General features: G+C 53.4%; 1 long non-coding RNA gene across 1 annotated transcript; it reads right to left on the bottom strand.

The window, feature by feature from the left end:
* Window positions 1-3,203: 3,203 nt before the first annotated feature.
* Window positions 3,204-15,831, bottom strand: LOC125963998 (uncharacterized). Its single transcript, XR_007476448.1, has 2 exons — window positions 15,444-15,831; window positions 3,204-7,060 (listed from the first exon to the last, which is right to left on the bottom strand). It is a non-coding gene; the product is annotated as an uncharacterized LOC125963998 (long non-coding RNA).
* Window positions 15,832-16,602: the final 771 nt, after the last annotated feature.

The following is a 16,602-nucleotide window of genomic DNA, read 5'->3' as shown; positions in this document are numbered from 1 at the left end:
TCTCTCTCCCCCGGGCCCCCAGCTCCCTCCACGGGGCCAGGCCAGGTTCCAGTGTCACTGAGCCGGTGTCAAAGGTCTCTCTCTGCCTCTCAGCCCCTGCCCAGTCCTGACCACACACTCTGTGTCCTGCTCTGTCCCCCACACTGGGGGCTCCTCAGGGCACATGGCAGGTGTGGGAGGGACAGTCAACAATGCCTACTGAGCAAAAGGTCTTGGTCCTCTAAGCCTCTCTCCCCTGCTACTGCCTCCACACTCTCCCAACATCAAAGCAGAGCTCCCCACTCCCCAACTTCTCATCGGCTCAGCCTCACCCCTTGACTGAGCCGGATGCAGACACTCCATCTCAGAGAGGTCAGGGGTGAGCCAGAGAAAGGGCTGAGGGGTGCCCAATAGCAGAGCTAGAATCTACTTGGGAGATCAAGGAGGGCTGCCTGGAGGAGGGGACATTTGAGGATGAGCTGGAGCTTGGCAGGCAGATGGTTTGGGGGTCCTCTAGTCAGAGGGAAAAACCTGGTAACTTCATCTAGTGCAGTCTGAGCCCAGAGCTGCTCCACCAGGAGGGATCATCGGGCTGTTTGCTTCTTTTTTTAAATTGTGGTAAAATACACATAACTTAAAATTCACCATCTTAGCCATTTTTAAGAGCACAGTTCAGTGGCATTAAGTACATTCACACTGTTGTGCAACCATCACCACTGTCCATCTCCAGAATTTTTCATCTTGCAAAACTGAAACTCTGTCCCCATTAAACACTAACCTCCCCATTTCCCTCCGTCCCTGGCAACTCCCATTCTACTTCCTGTCTCTACAAATTTGACTGCTTTAGGGACCTCACATAAGTGGGATCACACAGTATGTCCTTTTGCGACTGGCTTCTTTCGCTCAGCATCATGTCCTCCAGGTTCATCCCTGCTGTAGCAGGTGTCAGAATTTCCTTCCTTTTAAAGGTTGAATAATATTCCATCATACATATATAACACGTTTTGCTCATCCATTCATCTGTCGCAATCTATTTTCAATTTTTCTGAGGAACTGCCATACTGTTGGCTGTTTGTTTTTAAACCCAGAGTGTTTCTCAGTCGTCCCATCCAGGACCTGAACAGTCCTTCCTGTCCCAACTTCCGCCTGCCAAGCAGGGCTAGACCCCTCAATTGTCTCATCCATCCCTCAGATCTGCTCTGAGAGGCAGTGGCTCTTATAAAGCCCATTTCATAGAAGAAAACAGGTTGGAGAGCAGGAGTCCTGTGCCTAGTGTCAACCAGCAGGGGCTGGCTTGTCCCAGTTCCCAAAACCACAGGCTGCCCGCCTCTCCACATAGCCCAGAACGTTCCCAGCCCCTCAGCAGTTCCTGCACAGCCCATCTCCCACCCTGCCTGCACTCAGACGCTGAGAGCATTTCCCATCCTCCTCCTGGCTCTGCTCCCTTCTAAGAGAAACAGGTTGCACCTGGCACGGCTTCCCAGAAGGCCTGGAGCGACAGAAGCCCAGCCACGTGAGTGGGTGTGTGTGGAGGCGTGCAGTCACATTGCAGCACCCACCATGCCACCGCTTGAGGAGGGAGGGGTCCTAGACCCAACAGCGAGGACCTGCGAGGTGCTGAGCACACGGCGTTGGAGCCAGCCAGACCTGAGTGAGACTGGGGCTCGGCTACTTGCTGGCTGGGTAACCAAGAGCATCTGAGCCTCAATCCATCATCTGGGAAATGGGCTCACAGTGGCCCTTGCCTCTCAGGGAGGATTCTGTGAGGGGACTCGGGGCTAGGGGGCCTGTGCAGCTGAGGGTCCAACAGGCTGGCAGAGCTAAGGCACTCAGGTGTTTCATCAGCATGGACATCAGAACGGCAGAGGCAGGACCACCATCACCCCAGCTCCAGTAGCAGGTCTTCCTAGGAGCACTGACTGCATAATGGGGGAGCCCATCAGCTAAGAAAATCAGATGATAGCAAAGGCTTCACCATTTGAAATTTTGAAACCACCCAGAAACAAGCCCCAGGACACTGCCACACAGTTTAAAAATCGTTTTTCTAATGGAGGTGAAATTCACATGACCTAAAATGAGCCATCTTAAAGTGAACAGTTCAGGGGCCCTTTGTGCCTTTACAAAGTTGTGCAACCACCAGCAGTATCTAATTGTAGATCACTTTCATCACCCCAAAAGGGAACCCTGTGCCCATGAGCAGTCCCTCCCTGTCCCCCCTCCCCCAGTCCCTGAAACTGCTTGTCTGCTTCCTGCCCCGATGTATTTGCCTCTTGGGACATTTCATATAAACGGGATCATGCACTAGGTGGTCTCTTGCGTCTGGCTTCTCTCTCAGTGTGACAAATTTGAGGTTCATCCCCATTGTAGCGTGTGTCAGGCTTCATTCATTTTTAGGGCTAATATTTCCTTGTATTATGGACCGCATTTTGTTTATCTTTCACCCATCAATGGGCATTTGGTTTCTCTCCACTTTTTGGCTTCTGTGAAAATGCTGTTGTGAATATTCATGTACATGTATTTGTCCGAGTCCCTCTGCCACACAGTTTTGAGTCCTCCCACCAGGAGACCCAAGTGGCTCAGGCCCCATGAAGGCAGCACGGATTTATAGAACAAAGTTTCATAGTTTGCTCACGTGTCTTGAAAACCATGAAAGAGGGGATGAAAACCAGCAGTTCCCTCACCTCTCACCCCATTGACCCTCCCTGCGTTGTGCACAAAATCTCCAACCTGAGCCAGCGAGGGGGGGATGGGGTGAGCAGGCAGGAACTGGGTTGTCCTGGGTAAAGAGTCCAGGGATGCTGGTGCTCTGGGGCATCTCGGCCCCTCCCTCCAAGGGTAGGGAGGTGTGGACAACCTCCCTGAAGCCACAGGGTAAGACAGAGGCAGGGCCAGTGACCCTGTCTCAGACCCCAGCTGGAACCTTGAGACTCATCTTTGACCCCAGTCCCTCCCTGCTGCTCCCATCAGACCCCCTAGCCTTGGCCACCAGGTCCAGGAGGACCATGGTGGAGCTGGTGAGAGTCAGAGGTGAAAACCCCTTTTTAGAATCAGAGTATAAGTGAAATGAGTAATGTTTAATATCAGCGTATCAGTTTAATAAAGCAGTAGGTACGGTGACTTAGCAGGACACAGGAAGGCAAGAAAATGTGTCACACTTACACCAAATTAAGGATGTTGAGTTATGGCTGTAGGCAACTGTAACTTTAACACCATCTACCATAATAAACTTTATTTCCTAGAAAATTTTATTCACTTTGTTATTTCCTGTAACTTAAAATGTGTGTGCATATACATAATACATATATATATATAGTTTATTTATGTATAGTTAATTGTACTGTTTGGGCTGCAGTAAAATCAAATTTGAATTTTTAAAAAAAAGTCCCCCATGTCCCAGGGTCTCAACTGAGAGGGAACATGTCTCCTCCCAGGAGCTCGGCAGCAGGTACAGGAGGAAGAGCCAGGTTTCAGAGCCATGGAATCACTTCCTCTTGGAATCTCAGCTTCCTTCGCTGTGAAATGGGGAGAGTGTCACTTTGACTCCAAGCATTCTCACACACTGTTCCCTCAGCCTGGTCATCCCTTCCATGTCTTCTGCTTGATGAGCTCCTACATATCCACTGAACCCCAGCTGTGGTATCCTTCCTCCAGGCAGCCACCCTAGACAGACACCTGAATTCCTCCAGCCTCCACCCTCCTTCTAGCCAAGCCCTGATGCTGCAGGGTTGGGGACGGGATCTGTGTCCAGCTCTGTCTCCCCCAGACTTGGGGCTCCTTGAGGTCCAGGCTGGGGGCCAGGGTGGGGGATGTTAAATGAAAATGGAGACACCGCTATCCCCACTTGATGGATGAGGGTGACTTTGAGAGGGACCCAGCTCCCGAGAGTCACACAGTCATTTAGCCCCAAAGCCGCAACTCAACCCTGGGGCAGTTGGGCTCCGAGTACAATGCTCCTTCCCCAAACGTGTGAGTTGACCTAACTACCCACCACCCTCAGAGGGCTGCTGCTTTCTCTGACCTTCTCCTGGGTCCCTGCAGCCCCTTCCCCGGGCCAGAACAGCCTGTCCCCTGGTAGGGGGTGCTGTCCTTCTGGCGGCCCCAGGGTCATAGATAAGGCCACTGGGCCTGGCTATCGGCAGGAAACATCTTGGCAGGACAGGAAGCCACGGCATTGGCCAGCCGCGCCCTCGCCTGCCTCAGCCTATCTGCGGCCAGATATTTTGGGAGCCACTATATAAACCCCGACCGGGCTGCCAGTTGTTCCCGGGGGAAGCTTGAAGCTTCACATTCCTCGGCAGCTCCCGCTGGCCCTGAGGCCGATGGAACGTGAACACCTGGGTGCTCAGAGCAGAGCGCGCCCCAGCGCCAGGCTCGCTGGAGGTGCCAGGGCCTGTGTGTGCGACTCGCCATTCAATCCCAGTGCAGCCACTTGCCGGCTGAGCGACCCAGCGTGAATGACTTCACCTCTCTGGCCCTCGGTTTTCCCCTCCCCACAGCCCTCCTCGGTCCTGTCCCGGGCAACACAAACTCGGGTCCCAGAGCCTTTCCTAAAGTTTCTCGGTCTGATGTGGCACCTGCTGACACCTGAGGGCCAACCCGCCCCCTCCTGACCCTGGGAAGTGCCCAGGAATCTGCATTTTAAACTAGCCACATGGTGAGATCCTTATAGCTCAAGCTTCTCAAGTTCAAGGACATGCCACTGGTCCACACTCTCCAGGATGCCTCACCTCTCCTGCACAAGCACCCAGCCAGACCCTGAAGAAGTGCTGGATCAGAGAGACAACATTCCAAGGGTGTGGCTGTAGTTATTCCCATTTTACAGAAGAGAAAATTGAGGCCCAGAGAGGGGAAGGGACTTGCTTGAGGCTACACAGCAGGCCAGAGGCAGGGTCACATCAGAACCCAGGCCCGAGGTCTCTTCCCACACCCCATGCACCTCTCAGGAGGCTTAGAGGGGCTGAATGTAGCTCCAGAGGCCACACAGCCAGCCAGTGGCAGGGGTGGGATTCAAACCCAGGTCTGTGTGCTCCCCCATCCCCAGCCTGGTCGACACAGAACAGAACCGTCCCTAACCCAATAGCTACTGCTTGGGGTCTGACTAGCACGCACATTTCGCCCAAGACCAGTAAAAGTGAAACGCAGAAGTGAAATAAAAATACTCAAGAGTTCACTGGGGCTCGGAGTCGGCGCCTGCTCTCAGACCCTTGGCCCTTTCCTGGTGAGAGGCGAGGGGGCAGGACAGCGAGCAAGGCAGGGGAGACCAAGCGTGGTTATGTAAAGTGGCCGGCCCAGCACCTGCGGCCGCTTGCCAGTGCAGGTGGTGGAGCGTGCCCAGCGGCCCCCACCCCGGGCAGCTGCAGCCGGCGAAAGGGAACGGCCATGCCAGATATAACCTGACCTGAACTCCACCCAAAGCCGGAGCTCCAAGGCCGGCCTGTGCCTGGAAAGCCAGTTTTGGCCCAATGAGCTTGGGCAGGTTCTGGGCTTCCATCTCGCCGCCTGAGAAAGGTCTCAGCATGGCCACAGGTCCCCTGCAGTCCTCCCCCTCCCCCTCCTCTCTACAGGGCCTGGTGTGAGGGAAGGCATTAGACTATCTCTGTCTTGGGCAGCCTGTAGTAATGAGCTCCTGCTCTCCTTGCTGCCCTGGGCATCAGGCTGCCATCGTTCTCCTGAAGGGATGCTCGCTACCATCAAAGTAGCCTGGAACCCGCGCCTCCTTCAGAGCGGACCTGCACCCTGCCTTGCTCTGCCATGGAACCACCCGGATGAGGTGACAGGGACTTGGGTCTGTCCTTCTCTAAGTTAAATGCCTTAAAGCCTCCAGTGCCTTCTCCCAGGGCACCGCTCTGAAGTGTATACACGCACACATACGTACCACGGTGGTTTTCACTGAACCCGCTGTCCGTCTGTCCTATTTCAGAGTGGCAGGGGAAGCTGCCTGCCTGCTCTGATCAACCCAGAATGGGGAGAGAAATCACCTCCCTTGTTCTAGAGTCTATACCTCTATTAATGCAGCCCAAGGACCCGGCAGCTTATTGGACAGCCACATCAGAGACAGAGGGCCCCTCATGTAATCATTAATCATCAATTCAAAACTGTTGAGCCCACCAGGAAGTTTGGCAGGAAGGGTTAGGGCTGGGAATGCTCTGTTTCTTGAGCTGGGTGCTGGTTACACAGGTGTGTCTACTTTGTGAAAAGTTATCGAGCCATAGACTTAGGATTTAGGCACTTTTCTGTCTATATGTTACACTTGAAGAAAACATTTAAAAAGCAGAAAAGGAAAGAAGGCAGTTTGACGTCAGGCTGAGACTGACAGGTAAGTAGGCAATAACTGGTTGAGGTTCAGAGGCATGGATGGAGGCAGGAAGAGCAAGTGCAAAGGCCTGGGGTCCTGGGGGAGCCTCATGTGTCTGAGGATCTGGCAGAGACGCGGGTCCGGGGTGGGGGGCAGGGACTGGCCACATACAGCCTCAAAAGCCACAGCGAAGAGCATGGACGTTATCCTGAAACCAAAGCTATGCCATCGAGGGGTTTAAGGGGAGGCTGACAACACGGGGTGGACGTATGCAAAGGCCACTGAAGCCACAAGCAGGAGCGTTTATGATGGAGCGAGGGGGGAACGCTCAGCCCATTTGCCAGAGGGGGAAACTGATGCCCAGCAAGGCCAGGCTACTTGGCTACATGTTAACGGTGGAGGTGCAACGTGAGCCTGCCTGACTCTCCCAGGGTCTCTGTCTTTCCGGTCTGATGCCCTGTGCGCCTCAGGGTAGGAAGGATCGTTGCGCCCAAGAGGCAGCCATCCCGGGTTCGAGTCCCAGTCTGAGCTCACTGGCCTCTGGGTCCTCATCGGTAAAATGGGGACCCAGGAAAGTTATGAGGGGTCCTTTCCGGTCCTGTTGCAGGGGGCACTCGGTAGGCAGTGAGTCCCACAGGGTCTTCCTGGTCAGCTCAGGGTGCATTTCATAACCCGGCACCGCGGAGGCGGTTTTTCTGAGAAACCCGAAGCCGAGGAAGAAATCCTTTGTTTATGGGGGTCCGTTGGGACAGGAGCGGTACCCTCCAGGCTGCACCAAGAGAGACTCTGCAGAGAAGGCAGAAGGTAGGAGTTTTAAAAAGAAGAAATGTCCCAATAATGCAAATTCAGGCTCGAGGGGGTGAAACCAAAGCAGGAAAGAGAGGGCAATGGAAGAGACGCCTGTCAGGGGACACCCACCTCGCGCAGAGCAGGCAAGCCATCACCACCAAGACCCCCCTGCCCACCTCCCTTGCTCAGGCCCTCCCTGTGGCTCTGGGACCCACCTCCGTCCCCCTACCATGCTCTCTGATATCACCTTACTCATTTGACTTTCTCTCATCTGTTCCCTGGCCATCGGCCATTGGGAGGGTAAGACCTTGCCGGCTTACTGCCCATCAAATTTCTGGCTCCCAGCCCAGACCCTGGCACCAGGAGGAGCTCGGTAAATATTTGTTGCCTGAGTAAACTGTGGCAGGTCATCCCCCCAGCTTATCGAAACGGGAGTTTTATCGGCCTGGGCTTGACCCCAGGCCAGCAGCTCGAACCCCAGCCTGGCTTCAGTCTGATCATCACACCTCTATGAACCCCCGTGTTCTCAACTGAACTATGGGTCTGGGGGAAACACATTTTATGGGGGTCCCAGGAGATGACCCACAGCACACAGACAGCCAGGGACACAGGCAGTGCTTGGTAAATGGCCCCTGTCATCACCACCCCCCAACCCCTGGCCTTGTGCCCCTGCCGACCCCCGGATAGAGCTCCTGTCTGCCCCCCACCCCAGGGAAAGAGAGGGCAAAGGTGATGCCAGGACTCACTGGGGGCTCGCAGGCTCCCCCCACCTCGGGCTCTTTCTAAGAAGCCAGCAGTGATAACATTCCCCCAAAACAGGAACCAGCAGGTCGGACTGGGTATTGCAGAAGCTTCCAGCAAGTTCGCCCCCGGTGCACAGCCCACCGACCCCATGGCCGGCTTCAGGGCCCGCTGGGCACAGCCTGGAAAGATTTTTATGTAAAAGTGGCCGATGCAAATCCAGGGGCCCTGGAACCACGAAAAGCCCCACTTCCCCCTTTACCACCCTAGCCTGAGTAGCTGCCACCTGGGCGTGGTGGGCAGGAGCGTCGGTGGGCACTGGGGCACCCTCACTGGGTGGGCTGCCAGCACCCACCCTGCTCTGAGGGTCCAAAGGGAGAGGGGAGGGGACAGTACATGTGCCCCCAACAACTCCCCCGCTTTAGGGGTGGTCACAGAGGCTAGCTCTGATATTTTTAATCAAGATAAAATTTACATAACATAAGATTCACCATGTTAACCCTTTTAAAGTGTACGATTTAGTGGTTTTTAGCACATTCACCATGTGGTGCAATCATCACCTCTATCTAATTCCAGAACATTTTCATCACCCCCAAAGGAACCCCTCTCCCTATCAGTAGTCTCTTCTCCTCCCCCCCGCAACCCCCAGCCCCTGACAACCACGAATCTGCTTGCTGTCTCCGTGGGTTTGCCTGTTTGGATATTACATATAAATGGGACGGCACGCTATGTGGCCTTTCGCGTTGGCCTCTTCCACTCAGCATGATGTTTTCGAGGTTCATCCACATTGTGACATGTATGAGAGCTTCATTCCTTTTTATGGCTGAATAATATTCTATTGTATGGATGGACCACTTTCTGTTTAGGGACTCAGCTGTCAATTGGCGTTTGGTTGTTTTCACATTTGGCGACCATGACTAGTGCTGGTGTGGATGTGTGTGTGCGCAAGCTCTTGTGTGGACACGTGTTTTCACTTCTCCTGGGTCTGTACCTAGAAGGGGAATTGCTGGGTCATATGGTAACTCGATGTTTAGCTTTGAGGAACCGCCAAATTCTTCTCCAGGCGACTAAACCGGTTTAGGTTTAGGAGGGTTCCAACTTCTCCACATTCTCACCAACCCTTGATTGTTTTTGTTTTTGTTTTTTTGCGGTACGCGGGCCTCTCTCTGTTGTGGCCTTTCCCGTTGCGGAGCACAGGGTCCGGACGCGCAGGCTCAGCAGCCATGGCTCACGGGTCCAGCCGCTCCGCGGCATGTGGGATCTTCCCGGACCGGGGCACGAACCCGCGTCCCCTGCATCGGCAGGCGGACTCTCAACCACTGCGCCACCAGGGAAGCCCGTTTTTGTCTTTTTGAAGATAGTCATCCTAGTGTGTGAGAAGTGGAAGCCCCTATTTTACAGACAGAGACACATGCTCAGAGAGGAGGACCTGCTTGCACAGCATGAAAACTCATCTCCTCAGACTTGAAGGCAAAGAGAAATGTGGGTGGATCACAAGAACAGGGCAGATGTGCTCCAGGGAATTTGCCTCAAGTAGGAATCAGAGACTTGCTCATCCCATCCAACTTTCCTGCACAGACCAGAGGTCTCCATAAAATCTCTAGGAACCCAAACAGAACCTCCTTACATGCCCCCATGACAGGGCGCTCACTACCCATGGGGCAACCTGGTGGGACCCTCGCCCCTGAATCAGCTCCCAGGGTTACCAGATTCTTTCCCAGATGGAGCCTCAACTTTCCCCTGGCTTCCCGTCAGCATGCCCTTGACCTTGGGGACCTCCTGCTCAGGGACAGCCTCACAGAGGTCCACAGACACCACCCAGCCCCCCATTCAAGCCTTCTCCAGTTTCACAGCTGGGTTTCCAATACATAGAATCCATATTTTTAGGGATTTCCCTGGTGGCGCAGTGGTTGAGAGTCCGCCTGCCGATGCAGGGGACACGGGTTCGTGCCCCGGTCCGGGAAGATCCCACATGCCGCAGAGCAGCTGCACCCGTGAGTCATGGCCGCTGAGCCTGCGCGTCCGGAGACTGTGCTCCACAACGGGAGAGGCCACAACAGTGAGATGCCCACGTACTGCAAAAAAAAAAAAAAAAAAAAAATCTATATTTTTAAAACAGCCCAGCAACTAAATGCAATGTGGGATCCTGGAACAGAAAAAAGGCACCAGTGGAAAAGTTGGTGATGTTCAAATAAAGTCTGGCATTTTGTTAATAGTAACGTAAACACACCAACATTCATTCCTTCAATTTGGCAAAGGTACCGTGAAAATGTCAAATGTTGACGGGGGAGGTTGGGAGGAGGGCTACAGGGTACGGCCTGTACGACTTGTCTGGAAGTCTAAGATTATTCCAAAATAGAAAGTTTATTTAAAGAGTTAGCTGGACATGAACACACATCAACCCCAGATCCTATGGGGGGAACAGAAAAAGAATAATCTCAGAACCTGGGACCCAAGCAAAGCCTGGGGACTCTGGCTACCCCTTCGCCTTGCAGCTCCCGATTGCTCTGTCCCTGTCCTGGGCCACTCCTTGGCCGACTTCCCCAGGAGCAAACTCTTCAAGCCTCATATCCAGTGTCAGCTCAGAGAGGTTCCAGCAACCTCCCCCAACCCAAATCAGCCCCCCCCCACACCTCCCCTTGACCGTATCCATACGTTCACAGCTATTTATTATGCAGATGCAGCATGCCTGGCTGGGGTACAGAAGTGAACAAGACAGACAAGATACCTGCCAATGGAGAAAGAAACAGTAAGTGTATAAACGTGCGACATAACATCAGGAAAAATCTTTGTGGTACAGAAAAGTGAATCAAGTGAAGGAGATGGGTGGGGCTAGGAGGGTTATTTCAGCTGGGAAAGTCAAGGAAGGCCTTCTTGTTTGAGCTCAGACCTGCAGGAGGTGAGGGAGTGAGCCAGAGGGAACAGCATTCTTGGCAGAAGGAACAGCCAGTGAAAAGGCCCAGAGACAGACAGTACCCAGTGATCATGGCACAGGAGGGAGACTGGTGTGTTGAGAATGGGAGAAGATGGGGTCAGAGGGTGTCAGGGGCCAGACCACAAGGCCTTGTGGGCCTCAACAAAAGGGTTTGGATTTTATCCTAAACATGCCTGTGGACATACCTAGGTCAGGTATGCTGCAGCATGATACAGCTGTTTGGAAAATATTTGCTGAAAGTGGATGGATGTACCACAGACCCAGCCCTGCCTTTGGAACTTCAGGGCCTTCAGACCTGCCCTTGGAAGCCCCAGGGTGCAGTGAATTTGAGCCTGCGTGTGCTTTCCTGAGGAAGATGGAACAGTGTGAAACGGCGTGGAACAGCATGGGTGCATTCTGGAGCCAAGGCTGTGTCTCCAGCAGAGCCCAGCTGAGTTGGCCTCTCTAGGACCCGAGTCCTTGGCCAACAACTGCGAGCCTGAAACCTGAACCCAGGAAGACTGAACTGCCCCCCACGTGCTGCCCCTTTGCAGAGACTTGATCGTGTGACAGAAAAGAGGCCACCATCCTAGGCAGAGGAACTGGAGCTGCTGGCACTTGCTGCCAACCCCTAAGACGCTCCACACATTTCCCCCGGGCAGCCCCAGGCCTGACGGCAGTTCATTCCAGTACTCCTGAACCCCGTCTATGAAGCAAAGGGTGTTTGAGACCCATCGGGACGCCTACTTGGCCAAGATAGACCCAGGGAATGCGGCATGAGGACCCATCGGACTTCAATTTCTCCAGTGTGAAATGGATGGAAAAAGCCCCACTGTGCATAATACCAACACACTGCTTTCATCGGGCACTGGGGGCCCCTGCCTGACCCTCGCATCCCCGAGCGCCCCACGCGCTGCCCTTCACTCCTGACCACGGCCGGGCCCAGATACTGTTTTGATCTCGCTCTGCTCGGTCGATCTGGCACCACAAGTCTGATGGCTGCGAAAACCACAGCTCAGGGGATGTTATCTGCTATCAGCAGTGGGGGGAGGGTGGTTTTGGGGCCTCTCCATGCGCACACTTCTCAGAAGAGTTGGCCCATGTCATCACAGGGCAGCTGGTACAAAACAGCCGGGTTATCAGGCCCCGCATCGTGATCCCGGCTGATTAGAGCCTTTAATGCATCCAATGACTAGTTTACAGGACTTATTTTTAAGATTTTCAGCCAGATGTCTCCTGGTCTCACAGCCAAGGGGCAGGGCTGGGGAGAGGGGGAGAACAGCTATGCCAGGGCCTCCGGGAGGCTTCCTGGTGGAAGGGATGCTGGAAGGGGGTCTTGGGGGAGTGAGTGAGGGTTAGTTGCAGAAGGTGGGGAGGGCACTCCAGGCAGAAGGACTCACATGGGCAAAGGCTTGGAGGAGAGGACCACCTGGCAAGTTGAAGTTAATGAGCTGGGCCTTATCTCGAGGGCAGTGGGGACTTCACACAACTTAAGCCAGGGACGGGGCGGGGGGAGGTGAGGGTTCAAATCCCCACACAGCTTGCACTCTCTGAGCCTCGGTTTTCTCATCTGTGAAATGGGCATAGTGGTAGCACTCACCCCGTGGGGGTGGTGTGAGGATAAAGTGAGACCACTTGGGACAGGCTGGAGGGAGCTGGACCGGTGACACCACCAAGAAATGGAAAATCCATATGGATGGAAAGTAGATTAGTGGTTGCTTAGGGCCGGGGGTGGGGACGCGGAGAAATAGTGAGGTGATAGCTAAAGGGTACGGGGTTGCTTCCTGAGGTGATGAAAATGTTCTAAAACGGACAGTGATGATGGTTGCACGACTCTGTGAATATACTAGAAACCATTGAATTGGATACTTTAAATGATTGAATTACACGGTATGTGCATTTATATCTCAACAAAACTTAAGCACAAAGGAGATCTTTTCTTCCTTGGAGGTGGAAAATGCAGGACACAGAGCTGAACCTCCTGGTAAGAAGTGTTTTGAGGGATGCTGAAGGAGGGAGGTAGTGAGCTCCCCGTCACCCAAGCCGGGACCAGGTGAACCTCCACTGGGAACCCCAACTGCCCCAGCTGTTCCTGCCCCTCCTCTGGCGGGTGCCAGGGGCTGCCCCTCAGATGTGGCATCAGTCACCAGGCCTCCCGCCTGCCCTTGACGCCAGGCCAGCCTGGGGTTTCCATGCATTTGCTACCTGTCTACCTGCTGAGCCAATTCTTCTGTGGGCTGCTGCCTGCCTGTCTGTCTGTCTGCTCGCAGGTGCCTGGCTTCCCCCCGGCCCCTGGCATGGCCTGGCCCTCCTTTTCCCCACCCCACCCCCACCTGCATCCCCCTGCCTGGCATCCTTGTGAGTGTTCTATGGAGGCAGGACCTCCCAGGATGAATCTGGGACAGGTCAGGAGGGAGGCCCAGTCCAGACCCTCCTCCTAGAAACAAGGGTCCAAAATCTGAGCCAGCTTTGCCGCTAACCCCCTGGAGGGTCCACCAGGATAGCTGAGCCTCAGTTTCTTCACCTGAGCAATGGGATTAAAATTGCCCACCACGTGGGATGGGGCAGGGTCTTTGCACTGGCTGCTCCCTCTGGCCTCTCTCGCCTCCTGGGAGAAGCCCTCCTGCCTCCTTCCAGTCACAGGCATGAATGCGCCCTCTCTCCCTCCGGCCTTCCTGCTTCTGAGCATCTCAGTACCTGGAATTGTATTTGGTGTCTATTTACTGATATCATTCGCATCCTGCTGGCCCGAGAGCCCCATATGGGAAGCGACTTCGACCATCCCCGGTGCCCATCATGGATTCAGTGACTATTCATTAAATAATGAGAGAACTGAGTCTGGGGGAAGTGTACACACAGATTCAATAGAAAACTGCATGTGGTTTTATAGCAAAGTTAACAAGAAAATGTCAAGGGGTTGAGTGAAAACTTCAGAGAAGTTTTCAAAATACACCCTGAAACCTCAAAGAAATTCTCTGTTTTGAGGGGAGAGCCAGGTTGTGTCCAACCCCATCCCACCCCCACCTCCCACCTCCAAGAGGCAAAGTTTGAGGAGCAGGACCCTCGGGACCTCCCCAAGGTCTGCCCTGGCCCTGCCCCTACCCTGCCCCTGCCTTCAGAGAGTCCCAAGACGGGGAAAAAAAAAAAAATGGAAAAGAACCCTTCCCTCCAGGCCTTTGTGTGCCGTCACCAGGAGCTCTCTTCCTGGTGGTTGAGGGACCTGCAAGGAGGGAGAGTGGGGATGTAAAAACGCTGGGCCTCTCAAGGCCAACCAGAGCTCCAGGCAGGGGCCCGGGATACAGAATTTAGCAAGACCCTACCCTATACGGCTGCTTGGGAACAGGCCTCCGTTTGGACGCTGCTTCCAAGAAGGCCTCCAGGATGCCCATGCCCATCTGGGCCAGGTTGGGGGTTCCTAGGGCTCTGCCATGGTTCCTACACCCTCCCTCCCAACACACATACATCTGAAACCTGGAGCGACCGGGCATAGTGCTCACTGCCTCCCTCACCCCACCCCTGAGCATTTATAGCCTGTTCCAAAGCCAGGGGAGATAATTCTGTTTCCCAATACACAGCTCCAAGATAAGAGGCATGCAGGGTCGGAGAGGGAGAGTGCTTCAGAGGCAGACACAGCCAAAGGGCCCCAGAAAGGCAGATGCTATGAGAAATTACATCTGAAAGCCTGATTCGCATGTTATCCCTGAACTGATCTCCTGGTTCCCTGAAGTTTCTGGCAAACCTCTGCCCACCTCCCCACCCCACCTCCTCCCTGCCTGGGCCACACACTCTGCAGCCCCATGGCTCCTCAAAAGCCCAGCTTGCTCCCTACCCCAGGACCTTTGCACATGCCATGCCCTCTGTCCAAAGCATCCTTCCCCCAGGTCCTCACGCAGCGTATTCCCTCACCTCCTTCAGGCTTCAACTCATATGTCACCTCCTCGAAGAGGGCCCCTTGGGCCTCCCTTAGTGACTAAAGTAGCCCCCAGATTTCCCCTCTCTCAGCACCCTGTTTAATGCAATTCCCCGTCTATCATGACCTGTAATCAAATCATCAGACTTGATCCCCCTGGAATGTCAGCTCCATCATGCAGGACTGGACCTGTCCTGTTCACTGCTGCGTCCCCAGGGTCGGGGACTGAGCTCAGCACATAGTAGGTGTTCAGGAAACTCAGAGAACCAGGGGATGTCAGTTTTTGGAAACCTGAAGTCTGTAGGCAGAGAGGGAGGCAGAAGAATGGGGCTGCCACCTCAAGCTACAGGTGCAGCAACAGAGCCAGGGAGGGCAGGAATGTGCCCAGCTCCTCTGTCCTCCACCCCCGCTGCCCAGTGACCAGCTGACCCACTTCTTTTTCAGCTTCCCTCCTTGAACCACTTTCCTTCCAGGGCCACCTCGTCCTGGGGTGAGGGGGCCAAAAACACTCTCTTGCCTGTGGGTTCCTTTCAGCCTCACTCCAACCCTGCGGGGGGAGGAGATATTATTATTATTCTCCCATGCAGACGAGGATCAAAGTCAGGGGACCCAGAGGAGGGAGGTGGGGGGCTCAGGGTGCTCCAAAAAACTCCATCTTCAAGATAAATAACGTGTAATGCGATCTTTTTGAAAATCAAAATGCATGCAAAGATATCCGTGATGAACAAAGTATCCCTGTTCTAAGTAAAGACGAGTCTGACCCAGCAGGGGTGGGATTCCACGTCGCTGTCCTAACCCCAGTCCCAGACGGATACCTGGCTTTAGAAGGACAGCTCTCCAGCCCCAAATGCAGCCCCCTCAGAGGTCGTGGCTCCAGGCAGAGGTCGTTGGAGGCTGCGAGGACAGGACGTGACGATGCGGGGTCCCTCTGATGGCATGGAGCTCAGTGACCCGTCCTGTGTCTCAAGGGGGTCAACGTGCCGGAAAATCAACCTTGAGTCACAGCAAAGTGAGCAACATGTAGGGACGCCAGCAGCAAAATCCAGATTTGGGGAAACTACAGGACACGCGTGAGACCCCAGCTCCTCAACAAATAAAAAGTAAAGAGGAAGAGAAAAGGAGGGCAGAAAAGCTATAAGTTAAAGAGACGAAAAAGACATTTCTTTCTTTTTAGTTGGGGCACAGTTGCTTTACAATGTTAGTTTCTGCTGTACAACGAAGTGAATCAGCTATATGTATACATCTATCCCCTCCCTCTTGGACCTCCCTCCCACCCCCCAGTTCCACCCATCTAGGTCACCACAGAACACCGAGCTGAGCTCCCTGGGCTATACAGCAGGTTCCCACTATCTGTTTTACACACGGTAGTGTATATATGTCAATCCCAATCTCCTAGTTCATTCCCCGCTTTCCTCCCCCTGTGCCCACACATCCGTTCTCTATGTCGAGTCTCTATTCCTGCCCTGCAAATAGGTTCACCTGTACCATTTTTCTAGATTCCACATATATGCCTTGATATACGGTCTTTGTTTTTCTCTTTCTGACTTACTTCACTCTGCATGAGAAACTCTAGGCCCTTGCACATTGGCTTGGACCAGGATTCAAACAAACCAACTGTAAAAATATATATATATATATTTTTTTAATGTCTGTATAAACATAAATATATATTTATATGTAATCGCTTTACATATATTACACATTTGCATATTATAGTATATTTACATATATTTATATATGTCTACATATTGTGTGTGTGTGTGTAGTCAATTCTCATTATCCAACAAAAACACTGAATTAGCCAATACTGGACCATTGACCCTAAATGAAATACAGGGTTAGTTTCCTGCGAGCCTCTGGTGACAACATTTTCATCAACCAGTCAATATATAACCTTGTTTTCTGTGTGTTTCTGTTTAAAGACAGTTTGTTTAATATATATTGTGCAGAACTCACGCCTGAATGAAGTAACAT

Source organism: Orcinus orca, chromosome 3, assembly GCF_937001465.1.
Source record: "Orcinus orca chromosome 3, mOrcOrc1.1, whole genome shotgun sequence".
NCBI lineage: Eukaryota > Metazoa > Chordata > Mammalia > Artiodactyla > Delphinidae > Orcinus > Orcinus orca.
This window is presented reverse-complemented; position numbering and strand designations above follow the sequence as displayed.